At 41.6% G+C, this 19901-nt stretch overlaps 1 long non-coding RNA gene across 1 annotated transcript; it reads left to right on the forward strand.

Moving 5' to 3' along the window:
* Nucleotides 1–1104: 1104 nt before the first annotated feature.
* On the forward strand, nucleotides 1105–11921 carry LOC121061987. The gene is made up of 4 exons (XR_005815361.1): nucleotides 1105–1296; nucleotides 2695–2826; nucleotides 6764–6931; nucleotides 10029–11921. It is a non-coding gene; the product is annotated as an uncharacterized LOC121061987 (long non-coding RNA).
* Nucleotides 11922–19901: the final 7980 nt, after the last annotated feature.

A 19901-nucleotide genomic window follows, 5' to 3' on the forward strand; every position in this document is an offset into this window, starting at 1 on the left:
CTCTGTTACAAAGCTGGTAAGTGACTGGTTTATAGTTTAATAAAGGTACCACCTTCTTCATCTGATCCCTACTGGGCCAATCATGTTGAATAACATGTCTGTACTGAATGCTTTAAGGTGTAACTTGTATTTGAGACTATGATACTGTGTGTGAGCTGCTGATAATCCTGTTTTAGAAGGGATTTATCCTTTATCCATGAAGGGTTATTCATAATCTTATCCCTGGAAAAACAAAAATAAGAGTACATAATCTGTATACCTATATACAGATCTACATGTCTGTATACCTATAAATGTATCTTAATATGGTAAGAGCGTGTAACTGCTGTTTCTTTCCCTTTCTACTTTAGTTCCTCAGCATGACTGTACTTGTCTATAGAGATAATTGGAAAATTTTTCCTCCTCTTGCCGTAGTGAAAGAGGATGGGAATTGCTCTTTCTGTTTCATAGATAAAGAAGAGATGAAGGGGTTAAGTGGCTTTCTCAAGGTCATATATTGACATCTGTAGTACAGCTGTGATCTGAAGCTGGGTCTCCTGAATTTAGACTCTTAAAAATCATAACAAATCAGACGTAACTGCAATGAAGACCTTCAAATCAAATGCAGATTTTGTGGGTTGTTGCTCTCCCTATACCTCCGCCGCCCCCCAATAAATTTAACAGCAAAATGTGGGCTTTGTTCAAACATTGATTCAACAGTATAATAGCTGTTATCAATATACTTTGCAAAGCTTGATTTGGACTGTAAGCACAGTCCCAGATTCCTTGGCATGAGAATGCTGCACAGAAACAGCAATTTTCAGAAGATGCATTTTGAAGTAGATTTTTGTCTCTTTGTTTCATTCTTTAAATCAACTATGTTATAAAGGAAAAGACATTTAGCACCTGATCCTGATGAGGATTCCAGTCCTTTCTCAATTTCCATCTTTAAAATACTCCTTTACTTCACTACATCCAGAAAAATTTTGAATTTCTTTTTGTACTCACAGACTGCCTTTCAGTGTAGTAATGACATATTTCCATTATGTGTTCTCCCTCTGTCTGACCTTATTTTGTGTTTTGTTCCTTTAAGCAGTCAGCGGATTTGGGCAAGAGCATACTCTCCTCCTCTCCTGTGGAGCATTGAGCCCCATGAAGGAGGCTATGGGAGACAACTGAAATACCAACCAGAGCTACACAGTTACATCCTAAGCTCTGCTTGCCTTTTCTTCACTGAGTTATCATCTTAAATAAGCACGTAAACTAGAGAGAATGCTAGTATTCTGCAGAGAATATGAGTGATTCCACTATTTTGGGGTAATTCTTTTCTGATACCTTAAATATCCGGATTTTCTGGCAGTTTGGTCTGTCTTCTTTAGCACTCAGCTCTTGCATTTTAACCTTGTCAGGGTTATTCCCTGTCTCCTGTGGGCTGATTAGTTGGGAAACGGGAGCTAGGTTAGTACTGGTGTGCAGAACTGTAACAGCTTTCCCCCGCACCTGGCAGTTTCTGAGCTCATTGACAAATCTGCACTCCAGAAATATATATATATATATATTTTTTTTTTTCTGCTTGATCTGCTTCCGAGCAATTTTCGTCTAGGGTCATGTCTCTGGTGACTGCAAAGGTTATGCTGACTTCTGCTGCTTGCCTAGCTCATTTCGTCCCTTGCAGACACTCAGTGCTGGTCTGTCTTCAGAGAAGATTGCATTGCAGTGAAAGACTGAAATTTCTGGAGGATATAACAGTCTGTGGAGCTTTCTAGACTCAGTAGTTTCCCGGCTCCATTCAGAAAATGCAAAGGTGAATGTCACATATAGGGCATTAACAGGTCTGTTGCTACGTTGGTCTTTATTTACCTGGACTGGAAAGGCAGGACACAGAAGGAGGATGATGTTCTGAGCTGGAAGAATTTCCAGTTCTGAGGAAACTTGGAGCGATGCAGCATACCTATGTGGTACCAAGAATATTAACAGCTTATTTGGATTGAACTGGCCTAGTTGATCTGTTTTGTGACGGTCACTGTATATTCACTGTTATGCTTCCAACAACAATGTCATAGCAACATGCCTGGTATACCTCCAGCAGCTCATCTTCCATGGGTTTTGAAAACTGCATTGAGGTGACTAGGTGCAGAGAATGATGCAACTCTCTTAGATTTGTGTAGGCAGCCAGAGTCCAGTTTCTGTTTTTTGTTTTGTTTTGTTTTTTCCCCAAGGTAAGCAAGGAGAGAGAGGCACATTATCAGATTCAGATTTTGTCATTGCTTAGTTGGATAACAGTACACTCAACAGCACTCAAAAAAAAAAAAAAAAAAAAAAAAAAGAAGATATCCCATATCCCAGTTCTCTGGGATAATGTTCCTCTCTGCATCATCATATTTTTCTGGCCTGGGAGAAGGTGCTTATTAAAAGCACTTTCGGTTGCAGGTCAGACAAGGATGTCAAGCTTCTGGGATGGGCAAGCCCTTTCTCACCACAATGTTCCCTTGCTCACTACGCAAGCGATTACTTTGGAGGTTTAAAACTGAGTCTGTAGTTGTGCAGTTCTGCACAACCACACCAGGCTTTTATTTTTCCTACAATAGCATGTGCTTAGCCAAGCCCTCCTAACTCATTTTTCTGCTAAATTCTCTTGTTTTTACCTGCTGTTTAGGATATTCTCATGAGGATATTCTAAACATTAGCTGTATTCTTCCACCTTCTGCTGCTCAGGGCTCCCCTTGACTCATGATGTGTGACGTTGACATCTCTCCCCCATTCGAGCTTTGGGAAGAACGGTATTGACCTGTAGCTCAGTCTTTGCATGGACTACGTGGATTGAAGATCTCCTTGCTCAGTAACAAGGTGATGAGGTTTCATTCTTGTACATGTCCCTTATATGTCTGTAAGCTCTGCCTATATGCTGATGGCGTTTTTGACTCATGTTGCTGACAAACACGAAGTATTTCTGAAGCTAAACAGACAACAACAACAAAACAGAGTGACTTTGCATAGATGTCTGGAAAAGAGTGAGAACAGGTGAAATCTATATCATGCTTTCCCTGAAAACATAACAGCTTTCTCAGGTTCCAGGCAAACTTCAGGTTCTTAGGCACACTTCAGACATTTACATCACCAGGTAAGAAGTGCTACCAGCCCATCAAGATGTTGTATGAAGAGCTCCTTCCACATGCTTATTTTGATCCTAGGTCATCCTTTTTTTGTGCCACACTTCTTCCTGGAAGTCATCTCTGAAAATTTCCAGCCTGCTCCAGCCATTCCTTGCTTTAGATCAAAGAGAACTTTTGAACAGCTCTGCAGGACAGAGGCATTTTTCCTACTTCTGTCAAAGACCAAGGGTTTCGTGATAATGCTCTCTGGCCAAAAAACGTGCAATTCCAGGGAGAATAACTGATACTTACTGCTTTGCACAGACACCTTCCTAATGTTTCTGTGATTTTTTTTTTCCAGCATGGTTTGAGCATTTTTGTAATTTGAATATTTAAGTCTTTGTTGCTTTAAAAAAGATTTTTTTTCAGGTTTTCAGTTTCTATATTTTGACAAAAAAATAAGATTTTGGGCTAAAACGTTATATTTTCATTTATAGCCAAAGGCTAATTTTAAATAAGAACAAATTTTTAAATTCTAAAGGAATTTAAAAATTCTAGTATAGGAACTTCCATTATAGAAATTGGACTTCCTGTCACAAAAGTAGCTGTTTTCTATAAAATGTTCGTTGATGTAGCCTAATCATGTGTCACTAATCTCATGAATACTGCCAACACTAAAAAATTATTCTCAGCAGAAGAGACAAATCAGAAATTTTGTACTGGCTTAAATAGTCTTAAAATGCAATCATTTGGAAACATCCATTTTCATTAATAATCATTTTCATTTATATTGAAATAGTCCAGTAAAATGTAAAGTATGAAATATAATTATTAGATTCAATTAATTGAAATAGAAAATTACAAGTGAAAATGGAATATTTCTCTGACCTTGAAATAAACTTATTTTCTGCATTGTGAAGACTAAAACCTCTCCTGTCTAATCAAAACAAAAAAATAGCTTTGGAGTATGCTGTTCTGATGTCCTGTACATCTTCACTTTTGTATTAGTTTGATTCCTTTGTCAAGTGAGCAAAGAGAAAGATGGTAGGTTTAGATCAGTATCTTAACTTTGGAAAATTCCTCAAATTATGTAGCATTACTATCTGTCTCTCTTGTTTAATTTACACACTGGTTAAAACATGAGTGTGCAGCTGGGCTAAGTCCACAGATGGACATAGATGGCTAGGTGGACTTGCTGGTGGGTTGAGCAAAGAGAAAATATCACGGAAATAAGTGGAAATTGTTAGTGTAATTCATTTCAAGGGTGATTTTATGGCATATGACCACCACTGCCAATCCTGATTGCATCATCCATCCTAGGAGTTTTCTGGTAGTCTGGTAGTCCAGTACACTTGCACACTCGTTTCCTAGTGTGCAGCATGAATCTTTTCTGCCATGATGTAAGTCTTGTTGTCCTCTCTGTAGGGAAGCAGTGTTGTTCTGTTTCTCTCTGCTAGATGTTTAGTCTGCTTTGCTTGCCCCCTCTAGTTTCAGCTTTTGTGGTAGTTCCTTTTTCCCTGAACTATCCAAATAGCTCTTGGTATTATCCTATGTGTTTTCACTCAATGTGCTGCAAACCATTTTGGAAAACCTGTGCTTCAAACAAATGCTGATGCCTTAGTATTACTGCTAAGGCTTGTTGATGCAGAGTGTTACCCTATACCTCCTCCCACACAGCTGCTCCATGCTCCTGTACGGTGCTTGTTTTTCCCGAGCAGTCCAGCTTGGCTTACAGAGCCCTACACCCCCACACCACTCTGGAGGACAGAGAGTCTGGAATGGCACTATGGCATTATCCAACCTGTTACTTCCAGTGAAATTGATTTGGGCCCTAATCCATACCCAGTGCCTTCCTCTGCTCTTCTGCAGCTGCTGGAATAGGAGGAAGTCTACTACAGACATCTATCCTGGGTTTTAGGGGATCAACAAACTCTGTTACTCTTTGTAGGAGCTGCTAATCTGGGCTCTGATGGTCATTTTTGTGCTCTTGAAGATGTTTTCTGTTTCCTTTGCAAGCCAGCTGAAAAACTAGGGTTTGCTCGGAGTGCCCTGGAGCAGCCAGACGCTTGTCTGAAAGCGATGGAAATGCCATTTCTGATCTGACTTTTTTTTTTTTTTCCCTTTTTTTTTGCCTGGTGTTTACTGCATCTGAGCGCATAGCTACTACAGTGGTGAATACGGATGTTTTGACAGACCCAGACTGAAGATGTGTGTGACTATCACAGAACAGACAGTTATCTGGACTTGTTTGGCATTGTTAATTGCCGGTTTATATGCCTAGAAGGGATGTCATGCCTTAGAGCAGCAGGCCATAGAAATAGAAATAATTAATACTTCAACCTGCAGCATCCCAAGAATTGCTGCAGGCTGTCCACAGATGGGTTTTGTACAGAGCCCCAGGGATCTGTCTGTGAGGATAACGTGTAAACTGCAACCAATTCAAGATGCCTATACTGAAATGCAGCTCTTGCAGTAAGGAGAGAGGACAGCATAAATGGCAGTGAGGAGAGTTTAAAAGGATGAAGCTGCTCTTGAACTGCTTGTTTTTCTTTGTTCCTTAGAGGTGAATTAGGCTGAAGGACAGACCAATGAAAACCTCTTGCTGATGTACACCAGCAGACAGTCTGACCCTGAATCTCTGCAATTTAATAGCCTTTAAGCAGTTTATTTTCCCTGCCTTCCCTCTGGCATGGTGTGACTTCTTTCTGGTGTGCACAGGACTAGCTGTCCCCTGGGGAGTGCTCAGGTGCTGGGGACAGGTGCATTGCGTGGCACAGGCAGGTCACCTCCTTGGGTTGTACTATCAACAAGTTATCTGGTACTCTTCCATCGGCCTCCACCAGCTCCTTGCACAGCAGGGCAGCACTGCATCGAAACATTTTCTTCTGCAAAGCCACCCTTTCGCTCTCCTATGACCAAAGGAGAGCTGTCTGCCTAGGCAGGGCTCTGAGGGAGCACCAGCCTCTCCTAAACTCTCCGGGTCAGCTTGCTGTTTTTTCTGTCTTTTCAGTGGGGTCATTTCCATTTCTGCCTCATCTACTAAGAACCGGTAGGTCTTCATGAATGGACAATGAAGTATTAATTTTGCCAGCTACGAAGAACAAACTATTAGAAGGTTTACATAATGTGTTAGGACTGAAGTCTTCCCTTTACTATCAGCTGGTTATTGATCTGCTATATTACTATTATTATTGTTATTTTACTTGAACATTCTGATTTCGGGCAGCTCCTGCATTTGTCTTAGAGGCATTGTTTCCTAAAAGCAAAAGATGGGAACAGGATGCAGGGGTCTCTCTTGAGCTTCTGAACCTGCATGGGAATCCCGTCTGAAATCCTTGTGGTGCTTATGGCCAGCTGTGTGAGCCTGTGCCAGACACAGTTCTGGGCAAAGCAGCAAACTGATGACAGCATAACTGTTTTTTTTTTTTTTTTTCCAAATATAATATCATTCTCATATTCTGTCTGGAAAAAAAAAAGTTCTAGGCCTTCACAAAACAATAACAAAAACAATTTAAAAGGGGGAAATCATACTGTCTACCCTTTATTTTCACTAGTTGACCATTGTTTTCTTGTGGTGAATGGAGGAGATAGAGATCGGAGAAATACAGCCAAATCACTATCTGCATAAAGCTTCTGAGCTGGGATTCCTATGAACTGTATTTCATTTACATCTCTGTCCTCCTTTTTTATAGCCACTTCGTTTTCAGATTTGAAGAAAAAGAAATGTAATATGAAAAGCTGGTAGCTCCATTATCCAGAGCATGATGGATTGGAGGGACTGCATGCTGGAAAAAGCAAGAAATCTGCTAAGGAGCCATTCACTAATTGCAGCATTTTCATCAGACTACATTTTCTATGAGGTACCTCACTATGAAGTTCTCTCATAGCTGGGTGTGCTTCCTTCTGTATTGCAAATGCCTACAGAGAAGATGTAGACCAGATTCAGATTGTTTTAATTTTTAGTTCTTATCCTTTTCTCAGGGTTTCCCATGTTATCTCTGTGGGTCTCTTTCAGGGGGAGTTTAAGCTGGGGTCCAGCTTGTCATGTTATTAGTTTAGGAGCATGTTTCTCCAGTCCCTGTGTTCTGGCTTAAACGTCATCTCAGTGCTTTCCTCACAAAGCTGCTCTTCGGTTCTTCGCTGCTTTGCCATTAATAAAGGTGTATGTTGGTGTGTCAGATTGCTGGAATCTGACTCAAAAAACGTTTTCTGAAGATTAGCGCTCTGCTCGCACAGCTGTCTGCTTGTAGCTGCCTTGTGTTCACGCTGCCTGTGCTTCTCATTCTGAAGCTTCTCCTAATTGTGCTTTGTGAGATGCCTTTCACATTCATGATTTGGAGCAAAATCACAGAATGCATCTGGGGATGGAGAACGAAAAGAAGGTGAGATGTACATCCCCAGCCTTATTCAGTCTGCTTTGATATGAGGCAGCTCCAATGAGCCAAATGTGGCAGTGTTCCCTCTCTCATTCAATATAACTGACAGCTGGCTCGCTGAACAGCCAGTGTACAGCTCATTAACATTGACAAGGCCAGGCTGTGACTTCTCATTGCCAGCAAAAACAATACAACCAGGTCTCCAAGTAGGACAGAAATGCAAAGTGACTGCTCTGCTCTTATCTTCCAGTTTGGAAGGGGTTTAGGCAAAAGATATGTGGAGACGGTAGGAAAGTGAGGAGCTCAAAGGCTGTGGTCTGTGTCTCTTCTGTGCTCTCTTCTTGGTGCTATTCTTGTGAAAATATTCCAGCTGCAGTCAGTTTCCCATGCAGTCAGATGTGTAACACAGCATGTGTACCGCTCTGCCTGCCCAGAGCATGCCTGAGATGCAGATGTTCTGCCCTTAGTGCTTTCTTCTTTCTCCTCTGGAGAGAGATGAGGCAGCACCCTTTTTTTCTGCTGCCATTTTATGTATTTATTATGTCCTGACCAAAATGATCTGGAAGGAGGGAGCAAGAGGGACAGGTTGTAAGCCAGGCTAGGCCAAAAGCACTGGTCTATGCTAGGTTTCTGCACGACAGAGGCATTAAAAACAGTCTGAAAATTCCTGTTGTTTACAGTGAAGGAGCTCATGCAGGAGCTGCTGTGTTGTCCTCCACATGCTGTCTGGTGTTTTTCACCGTAGGAAGGTTCTTTTACCCCTGTGTTGGGGGAAAAGACAGCCTTGTTTTTCCCTTTAGCAGCACAGGAGCTCTCAGGGGAACTGGAACCTTGACCCTCTGTATCTAGTGTTAATGGGATGATAGTTTTAAAATGCATGAATTTCATAAAGAACTTAATCATCCATGGTAATACTCCAACAGGGCTAGTACGGTATGGCCCAGCACAATTATGGATTTCAAAGGACACAAACAGGCAGGAAATAAAGCAGTCGATGGCAATCAAATCCTGCCCAGAAAAGAAGGGGATCAACATAAAGTAGTGGTGTAGTTAGCAGCGCATAGGTAAAATTGTTTGGCTATGGGGAGTCAGCTGAAGAGATATGCAGTGGAGGTGGGCAGAGTAAACTACACAGGAATAAAGGAATAAGCTTGATTTCTACCATCATCTGAATCAGAGTCCTTTCTGTCTTCCAGTTGCCCAGCCAAGATCATCTTTTATAACTAGGTGGGAAACAAAAGATCATTGTAAAAAAAAAAAAAAAAAAGCTCGAAGGCAGTATGAAATTACTTTTTTTTTTTACTTTTTTCTTTTTTTCTCTAAAATCAGTATTTATTGACTAGAGGACCAAAGCAGGTCTACAGTAACTTTATATACTTTTCAGGGACAACTGTTGTTGTTGTTGTTGTTGTTTGCTTTTTTTAATTATTATTACTTTTTACTTTGGGGAGCAAAGAGCTGCAGTTGCTTTACCAGGGACAGTTGAAGTTCAAGGAAAACATCCCTATAGAACAGGAGGATTATATGGTATTGCCTGCAGAAGGTCACTGGTTTTGGTGCTTTTATTTTTAACTTGCTTGTGTGTCCCGGTCTGTGAGGGGCTTGCTCAGTATCCATTATGTTACATTTCTTACACGTAACTTAGGAACACTAATTCCCCATGGTCTTGGTAATTCCACTACTGCCACTTCTCTAGATCTGAAGGCCAGAAATGGCAGGCTGTGCTGATCTAAGCCTGCATAGCACAAGCTGAGAGACCCACCCAGCCTTCCCTCTGTGTGGGACCAAGGACCAAGGTCCTGTTTTGTTGGCCAGTCCATCAAGGCCTGAAAGCTTTATATGTTGGTGAGGATGCTGCATTACTGATGAAACTCCCCTAAGGGTTTATTTCCAAGCAAAGTAGCTAGCAAGCACCTTGCTTCTCGATTTATTGTGTCCAGCTCCAGCCTCTGAGCCTTACTGTTGATTTGCCAGTTGAGAAAGAAGACATTTGCAGCAGTGCTGCTGTCAGATTCAGTGACTATGTACTTTTGGAGCCTCCTCCATTTCTCTTCTCTCTCTCCCTTCACACTGCTTGTATGCAACATCCCCTCGTCAAAAGAAATACAGAGAGAACATTAAATACAAATCAGTGCGTGGCAAGAGGAAATGGCACTGCCATTCACTCAAACAACACATGCCAAGGGTTAACTTTGTAAGCAAGCCTTTTACAGGCAACTTTATATCTTTTTCATAGCAGATGAGTCTAGATTGGTGTTTCATCACTGAGGCTGCAGGGCAGCCGTGTTTACAAGGGAATGAGTTTTTAAGTGAAGCTGTTCAGACAGATACTGAATAACAGGCTAGTGTTTGACCTGTTCTGGCTACAAATTACACTGCCTACCTGCTATTTACTATAATAATGGAGACTTCTGTTTTGCTGGACAACCTGTAAAGTACAAGGTAGTTGTCTGAAACAGTGGGCAGGTACTTGGAATGGATGTACCATCTGCTCAGCTTTTTCTACTGTCGTGTCCTCGGCAGACGCTTCATACTCAGCCCTGACAGACCATTCACATAACCTCTCTCTCTGTTGTTACAGTTCTAGACACCTACTCAGATCAGTGAGGCCAAGGCTCCCAGGTGAGGATTTGGGGAAGCAATTCCTGCCAGACACCATGATGCAGAAAGCCCCTGGGGATGCCCTCTTCCATCAAACCTTGCACATTAACCAACTGCAAGGAATGTGCTGCTGATCCCAAGTGATGGTGTCACACTGTGATTGATGGAGTAGGCATAGGATGGTGCAGGCTGGGAGCTGCCAAAAATCTTAGGAGGACCTTAGTATCAACCTGCACGCTCTTCCATGAGGTCTGGATTGATGAGGTGGAGGCATACATCAGCGTTCTGCAGCCAAGCTACTCAGAACACATCACAAGACCTCGAAATGACATATTTATTTCCTAAAGCCTGTCGCCCCTCAGGTTGGCTTTCCCTGCTAGTGACTGGAAGCTCCAACAGCAGCAAGTGGCCTGCCTTATACCCTTTTACCTCTGACGATCGAGCCATCTTTGGTAGGGAGTGCCATACTTGCATGTACTCCTCACAGCAACAGAGAGGCTGCAGGGAAGAAGCAAGCCAGGCAAATCTTGGCAGATTATGAAGAAGCTATGTGAGTACTCTGATTCAGTGCAGGACAGACACAGGAGTGGTATAGGCTTCAGAAATAAGCTTGTGTGCTATCCAGCTACCCTTTATTCAGTACTGGTCCTTCTGAGGCAAGTGATTTGGCTATAGCCAAATTCTTTGCTGCCCTCTTTGTGTGGTGAAGGTTCAAGAATGCAGAGGCTGTTTCCTCCGAACAAGGTCCCAGGGAAGAAATTCAGCTACAAACAATGCAGTTGTATGTAGTTTCCTTCTTGGACATTTCCCCATGGAAGTGGAGAACTTTTCTGTCTGAAGAAATATAAGCAAGCACATTTTATTATCTGAAGTACTGTGGCTGTATTTGAACACTATCCCCTCTCACTCCCTCACTCCCCTGGTTATAATTTTCTGAGATTCTGTCACAGCTTTTTCATAACACCTGTTTTTGATTGGTCTAATTTTAACAGGGCCACGTAGAGCACAGCCATAGGGATAATCAAATGTCCTGCTTTATGGTCTCAACTCAATTCAGCAAGTATTTTGTTAATATGCAGTGTGTGTTTGCCTATAGTAATAACATTTATAATCAGATCAAATAATCTTTTGCAGTTGTAATACATTCTTGGGAGGATATTTAAATATAGGTTCCCTGGAGAGTTGCTGGGATAATGTTGTAAATAGAAAGGGCTCATTCTCATAATATTGTCCAAAGTTCCTTCACTGCCTACATAAATTTGTTTTTTCCCCAACTACTTAAAGGGAACATTTTGACTAAGTAAAATACCGAGTTAAAATTATATACTTATATGCTTTACTCAAGATTGAAACTTTGAAATTACTATTATTTTGTATGTTATAATACTGTGTGTTGATATTAGTGTGTTAATTGGCCATCTTCATGTTGTGCTTGAGCTCAGGCACCTCTCAAAAGGTCAAGATGTTGATCCTGTCCTCACAACTGCTCCTGGGAGAGTGGATAAGAACCTGTCAGACTGTGAGGGCAATAGGATTTCTGGTGACTCTTCAGGAAACCTGTTAAAACTAGTGTCATTTTTTCTCATTTTCATGTTGTTTCCAGTCTTCTTTGCCATGGCATTTGTCTCTTTTTCTTGCTTGCTAGACTGCCCCATGGTGCTACAATGTTTGTGGTGTCAGCTCTGGTGGGCATGATGCAGATATCGTGAATGTGTGTCAGTGGGGAGAGGAGACAAAGGACTTTGACCCAACTTACCTATCAGACTGCAAGGAAAGTGTCCTGGCTATCCTTCCTTCTCTGAGTTTCTTGGAGTACATCTTCTGCCGAGTCATGTAAGAAAACTCTGCATCTTTCCTCATTACCTTGTGGCTGAGGGAATCAGATCATGAATATGGTGGATATTGATATCAGAAGTCTGATTGCACTTGAGAATGCAGTCCAGGGTGAGGCATTAATAGGGATCAAAAAGCTGTGTTACCCCAAAAGAATGATGAGAGAGTATTTACAACCCCCACTCCCAACACTGCTCCCTCACTGTTATCTGTCCTCTTCCTTCCAGGATCACTGAGAATCGTTCCACTTATCCTCTTAAAAAAAAAAAAAAAGAAAAAAGAAAAAAGAAAAGGAAAATATGCTGTGTGCTTTCAGAGAGTAATAATAGGCATAAAATGGGCTGTAGAAATGTCATGTTGGGCTATAAAGCCTGTGTTACTTCTGGGAACACTGATTCTGGAAAAAAAAAAAAGAGAGAGAGAAAAGAAAAGAAAAGAAAAGAGGAAGAGAAAGAGAAAGAAAAACAAATTAGATTTTGAAAATAATCTGTTTCCATATGAAGTACAAGCTTTATCTTCTTTTATAGGGATTTTATATGTTAATTCGTGGCTTGATTAAATTCTTCCTAGGGCCTGGTTCAGACAAGTTTAATTTCCTTAATTCTAAATGCTTAAGTAGTCTTGCTGAAGTCAACTGGATTTAATTCTTTCATTAAAGATAAACTCTGTTTAATGCTTTGCTAAGTTGGGACAGAAAGCGAAGAATCAGACAGACCAGGACTGCCAATGAGACACATAATCTACACTTGTGTCTCAGTGCAGGACTTACTCTGTGTTAACTGTGCCTGACATGTTATAGTCCAATCTGTCTTTAAAAGTTTCCAAGGATGAAGATCACATCCTCTCTGCAGCACACTTTGCTACTCCTTCCTTAGTGTCCAACACACAGCTTTCTTCCACCGATTTAATTGCACTGCTTCCTGTCCAATCCTCTTTGTACATAAGAAAGGTTATTCCCTTCCTCTTCACAGTCTTTTGTATATCTGAAGCTGTTATTATACCCCCCTTCAAGTCCTTCTTGGTAAGTCTAGTTACATACACCTTTGCTCACTCTCTGCTTGCCTGAACTGTCACATGTATTTCTTAAAGGTCACATCCCCAAGCTGGACCACTGTACCCCAGCTGAGACTGTAATGGAGACTATGCCATGTATCTTGCAGACCACCCCTTCCATTCTTGCATCTCAGGAAATCTTTTGCTCTTTTGTGCTTAACCTTCAGTCTGTGTCAGATCTATGGATGAAATAAGCCATTCAACATGATGTGGAGTCAAACAGCAATTTGGACATTTTCACTGACACAATGGTAAAACACTGAGCAGCTGTAAATTGGTGCTCATTTTTAAAAAGAAGATGGACAGCCAGTAAAATCAGAAATTGTGATAAAGTTACTCACTGCATAATACATGAGAAAAATCCCATCTGGAGTACTCCCATCCACTTCCAAGACAAAAATTTTTTGCTAATGCCTGTCTGGAACTTATTTTTTGTGGGGCACAGCCTATAGCCAGTATAATAATTGAGATATATAGCAGATAATTTGTTGAGGCAAGTGTTGCTTGAAAAGCTTATGGAGCACAAACATAAAAAATTGTGGAGCTGTAACAGATTCAGAAACGAAAACGTCCACCACAACCAATCGTTCATGAGTATGTTTGGGTCTGTATAGCATCTCAGCAGATGTCCTGCAAACCTCTCCCTATTCCTTACATGTGCCCATGTGGGAAAAAAGAAGTGGGATGTCTTTTGCTCCAAACTTTCAGCTATAACAGCAATAGAAGAGGAGAGCTTTTCTTAGGGTCTATACACATTGAAGATCCAGGCTTAGGCCTCTGTAAACCATTCAGGCATGCTTGAACATGTCCTCTCTATGCCTTGGTCTCCATTTTTTTCCCTTGTTTCTAACCTCTTTTCTGCTAACCCACTCTGTATACATGGCTATGTGCACTGGCTCCCCATCTTCTTCAGTGCAGCTGATACAGAGCGAGCTGTCTGGTCCTCCCATAAATTCTGAAGATTCTTAATGACTTCCAGGCATTAATTTTGACTATGTAATTGCAGTATCTTCCCTGCCAGTGTCTTGCTGCCTTTAGTCTGGATTCCTCGCATTAAATGAAAAGAATACCGTGGTTGGTCTTCAGATGTAGTTGTGGCAGTTGTGCTCTGTAATAGCCTTCTTCCGAGCCTGGATAGATTTCTCAGTTGGGCTGATGTTATACATAGTTTGTATCTAGCCTTTTCTCTGACGCACCATTGCCAAGTGCTCCAAGGATTGTATCTGCAACCACCAGGCCCCTCTTAGGCTGCTTTATGGTTTGTGATTCTGTACATTTGTTGCTAAAACAGACTGTCATTTCAGCATGGATATATGAAGGGGAAATCAAGCTCGACCAGCCTGATAACACTGTTCAGTGAAATCACCTGCTTGATGGATGAGTAAAGAGTTGATGTTTACCCTTACTTTAATAAAGCCTTTGACACTGTCTCCCATACAATCATCACAGAAAGTTGACAAAGTAGGGATTAGATAAGTGAATAGTGAGTGTATTAAAACCTGTCTGAATTACTGGGGTGAGAGTTTGTAATCAGTGGCACAAGATCCAGTTGGAGGCCAGTAACTAGTGATGCATCCCAAGGCTCATTACTGGGACCAGTGTTGTTCAGCATCTTTATTACCAACTAGGACAGTGGGGGTGAAGTGCACCTCTGCAAGTCTGCAAGTGATACAGAACTGTGAAGATGTGCTGATACAGCAGAAGGTTGTGTTGTCATTCAGAGGGACCTCCACAAGCTGGGGAAATTAGCCGACAGGAATCTCATGAAGTTCAACAAGAGGAAATGCAAAGTCCTGCACTTGGGGAGGAACAACCCCCCCAGTACATGCTGGGAGCCAACTGGCTAGAAAGCAGCTTTGTACTAAAGGAACTGGGGATCCTGCTGGACAAGAAGCTGAATATGAGCCAGCAATATGTCCTTGTATCAAAGAAGGCTAACGTTATCCTGGGGTGTATTAGGAGGAGTGTGGCCAGCAGATCAAGGGAGGTGATAATTTCCCCCCTGTTCAGGACTGATGAGGAGACACCTTAAGTACTGCATCTGGCTCTGGGCTCCCCAGTGCAAAAGAGACTTGGAGCTACTGGAGAGAGTCCAGTGAAGGGCCACAAAGATGATGAATGGACTGGAGCATCTCTCCTGCTAGGACAAGTTGAGGCAGTTGTAACTGTTCAGCCTACAGAAGAGAAGACCCAGGGGGAATCTTTTCAATTGCTGTCAGAGCTACGAGCAGCAAATCAAAGCCACGCGCAGGCTAAGGAGGGCTCAGAGAGTACAACTGGGCAAGGCCCACCAGTCCAGGGGGCTTGGAAATCCTGTGCAAAGCTCAAGGTCTGTCACTGAGAGTGGCAGTGCTGGATCACAGGGCTACACGATTAGGGAAGTAGGCAGTGATTAGTGATTAGCAAGTGAAAGTAAACAGCCAGAAGGGGAAGCTCCCTTTCTCAGTCCCTTCTTGGAGATGGCTGTCTGCTCCTAAATGCAGGCTGAGATGACTTCTTTGTAGGGATCTCCATGGGATCACAGGGTCACATTATTACCACACTGCTGGTCTCCAGCTCCAACTACGCTGTTTAAGATCATTGACATATGGTTATCAGTAGCACCTTACTCTTCATGCCTCAGATCTTCGACATTTTAAAATAATTCCTGTTCCTACCTTCTGTTCAACAGCTATATTCTGCTGGGGGTTACTCTGTCTCTGGAAAATCCCTCCAAAACACGTACCAACTTGATGAGATAAAGGACACTTTAGCCTAATAGGGGTACTTTTCCAACTCTCTTTTCCAAATTGCTCTTTATTCATCCAGTTAATTTATGTACCTAATTGGAACAAAACCATTACTGTGAGCCCTGGGGTCTTACCTGCTTACCTGTTATTGAATTCTCCTTCCCCCCCAAAGTGCTTTGACCAGTATTTTTGGCAGACTTCTGCGTGCTGGCTGGTGTGCTTATTTTCGACTTAAAATGAATAAATATCCCATTTGCCTTCAGCATGATCATCCATTTGTCTTCTAATATAGCACTGTCTATTGCTCCTACAAACAATCTCTCTGATGTTGTTTTCAGGCTTTTTGTGCTATTCTATTTGTGAGTGCCCAAAGACACTTGTAGAGAGATGCGGCTCTGCCAGTTTCTGCACCTTTGCCAATACAGCGTCAGTCTGCAGTGCTTATTGCAGCAAACACAACCCACGCTATGTTCCCTGTCTTTTGACCTCTAGATACCCTTTGTCTCAAATCGTCTGCAGTATTTTGGCTTTCATATTCAAAGTGGCAAAGCCTTTTGCTCTTCACCAGCAACTTATTGCTGATATGCAAGTTTTCCTCAGAAGAGAAGATTATCACTGTTTTATCAGATTTTAATTTGGGATCTTCCACGTCTCCCTTGTCTGCCAACACCTGCCCTCCCTCAGCTGCTATTCTGTAATGTTTTATGGTGGTCTTAGTCCTACAATTTGAAAGACAGTTCCTACAGTCTTATGTCATTTGCAAACATTTTTTCTTATCTGGCCTCTTCTTGTATTATTTTAGAAAAACAAACCAACTAACCAAACAAAATCCCCAAAAATAATAAGCTAACCAGCAGCAACAACAACAAAAGGTAAAAAAAACAACCTCTCTCCTCCTTTCACTTCCTTGCCTAGGACGACTGCCCAGCCACTTCCAGCACAGTTTCATAGTGAGATTGCACTGCTACGATACCAGCTACCTCAGAGCTGTCTGTACTGAGAAAGGGGTTTGCTTTTTCTGCTGCTCTGCTTTGAGCTCGCACCCCTATTATGCAACTGGAGAGGAGCTGCTGGTTCTCTCTGCTTCTCTGATACCACTCCAGCCTGTTTCCAACACACCATTCATCCAGGATGGCTATTCTTTAATTCATTTCACTCTTGACAGCCTATGCTGTTCAACTATCAGTCAGTACTAATCAGTCCAGCAAAGATCTGCCTCTGCTACCTTTGTTGCATTTTTCTGAGTGGAGAAGTGATACCAGAGCCTCTCCAAACACAGCTGCTGGTTCTATGCCACTTCAGGGAGAGCCCTTTAGAGACAAGTGCATTTTTCTACCTTTTCTAGATCAGAAACCAAAATAAGTATATATATATTTGTCTGGCTTTCATTACTCTACTCTATTCTATTTTAAATGGACGTCTTTATTCTGTTTCTAAAAATAACAAAAAAAATAAAGAAAAAAATCCTAAGGGAGCTGCTGTTTCTACCCAGCTATTTTTCAACATCTCTTCTGTTCCTTCTCATACCTAATTTTAAATCTGCTTGCCAAATTGTGTTTGAAATTGATTGAGATGTGGAGGTCCCTGTGTGGGAAGAAATTCAAATACAATGTCCCTGACTCAGAGAAAGGCATGAAGAGCTCAGTTGTCCTTGGAAGCAGCAGCCAGCTAGCCGGTAATCCTGTTGACACAGAGGAGCAACAGCCAGCACTCCAGCAGCTCTGGGTTAGCTACAGCTCACACTCCCAGTTCATGAGGAGCTCTGAGCCACAGCAAACAGTGTCTGCAAGAAGGGATCACATACACCGGGGAGCCAGCTCTGCCAAAATGTGCTTGGAAATTTTCCAGGCTCAGAAAGTCTAAGACAGAGATATTTCTGACCCCAGAGGCCCCTTGAACAGCATTCAGAACTCATGAAATGTATGGATGTGGGGACCCACACTTTATAGAGATTTGAAGGGGAATCATGAGAATATCATGCTGTTCAGAAGTCTGTTGCTTCTTCCAATTGTCCCTGGCAAAAGGAAATTTCTGAGTAAGGAAGACTACAGAGTTAGTTAGTAACACTTTAAGGCATGGTGTGAAGTGAACTCCCTTCCGTCCTTGCCAAATAGCCTTGGTAAACAACAAAATGCTTTGGAGAGTACCCAGCTAGATGATGGCATGCATTTTGGTTAGGTCATGCAAAGTAAATACAGTTCTCTTAGCAGCTAGTACTCTACCCACTTATTTCTCAATTAAATACCAGCTGCAACAATTTTTCTTCGTGTTAATTAATGATTTAACTGTGAAAAATGACATCACACACTGCAAAATGCTATTTGTTACATGCATCTTCCTTAATTGGACACTCCTAAACTGGATTAATTAATGCAAAAGTTTTTCATTTGTGCTTTGAGCCTGTTTCATTGAGTTGCCACCCAGGCATAACAGGTGAAACGACCCAGACCATTGTCTCTCAGTTGTCCCCTGTGCTGGAGATGCTCAGGACCCAGGTTCATCCTCAACCTCTGCCTTGTTCAGGACTAATCTTGATCCACAAGAGAATCAGGATGGGCCATAATTCAGTTCATGACAGGGGCAACACACATTCTCACCCTAGGTGAGGATTTTCCCAGTATGTATGGGCTGAGCACTTCAGTTCTGCACTGGGAGATGAAGTCTCTTTGTTCTGCCTCTGTCCCTTGGGAAGTCCAGCTGGAGAAGGATCAGTGGATCCCCACACCTGCCAATACCTGTCACCTGGGATTATGTATTGAGCAAAAATTTCAGAAGGTTCATACAGCTTTGAAAAGCCCAGGCTTGCCAGATGTGTATGAGCCAGCTGCCTTTGGAGGTTAAAGGTACTCGATACCCACTCACAGTGTGCTCTCTGTAGCTGGTGAGAAGTATAAGCTCTAATATGGACTCAGAAAAAGTATGTTCCTTACTGCTTAGGTAAAAAGGTTAGCTTTGTCTCTAAAGAATGATTTTTAAAGGTTACTTTAATGTCAAATTAATGATTTTGATTTCCTAGTAATACAATTTTCAGTGTTTGGCAGATTCTTTTATTTAAAATAACTATTGGGTGACATTTTAAAAGCAATCTGCTGTTTTGGCTAGCTGAGATTTTGAAGCACAAGGATTAAAAACAGAAGGTCACAATAGCATTACTGAAATAGCTGCCCTTGATATTAAATTCCAAAGTACAATTTCTCTCCCTGGACATTTCCTGTTTGCAGATATATCCATGTCCATACCTGTATCCATGTCCAGGCCCATGTCTATATCCATACCTATATTTTCAGCGCTATGCCACTTCAGAAACTGCAGTCAGTAACTCAGAATTGGACCCCTCTTATGCCAGATGCATACACATACTCAGACCCTTTCCCTGATCCTGGCAAGTCTCACATGAAAATTTAGAAGGGCTAGGAAGAAGCAAGAGGAGAAATGAAGAGTGAGTAGTTTGCATAAGGCCATGCAGCAGATCAGCAGCAGAGTTTGGGCTAGAGCCCAGACCTCTTACACCTCTATCCAGTGTGCTAGCTACTCAACCCCTTGCCAGACTGCATTTCCGTCACCACAGAATCAGAAAAAAATATTTTCTGTCTCAAACAATCCTGTAATATTATAGTTATTAGCAGCTACTTCCATTCTATCACATTTTTTTTTTTTTTTCTTGAAGCAAGAGGTTGATTCCCTGTTTTTTAATGCTTTTTAAAGTTGTACCTAGTTTTGAAGACTAGGAAAGGTATGTACCAGAGCAGTGAATCACAGTCATCTGAAATGTCATTGCTGGCACTTAGTTTACTGCAGTAGCTGTAGGGGCCCTGGATGGGAGTGGAATCCTTCTGTTTGAAAGCATCCATTCACACAGTAAAAGCTAATACCAGTCTGCTCAATTTGAACACTGATTAGAGATACCAGAGAAAAAGTGTTTTGTTTTTTTTCTTTCTCTCTCTCTCTCTCTCTTATTTTATTTTATTTTATTTTATTTATTTATTTATTTATTTATTTATTTATTTATTTTAAGATTTATTTGTCTACTTAATAAGCTTCTTGAAACAATGAGCTGTTACACAGTGTTCTTTGTTTTAAATTCATCTTTCAGGAGACTGTTTCCATTTTTTTTTTTTTAATTTCCTATTTAGGAACAATGAGAATCATCTTCATTTACCTTTTAGTATCTTTTGATCCACCTTTTTGTGGTGCATAGTTTAATGTGCCACAGATTTTTGAGGAAAGAAGGTAAACCA

This window comes from Cygnus olor, chromosome Z (genome assembly GCF_009769625.2).
Source record: "Cygnus olor isolate bCygOlo1 chromosome Z, bCygOlo1.pri.v2, whole genome shotgun sequence".
Taxonomy (NCBI): Eukaryota; Metazoa; Chordata; class Aves; order Anseriformes; family Anatidae; genus Cygnus; species Cygnus olor.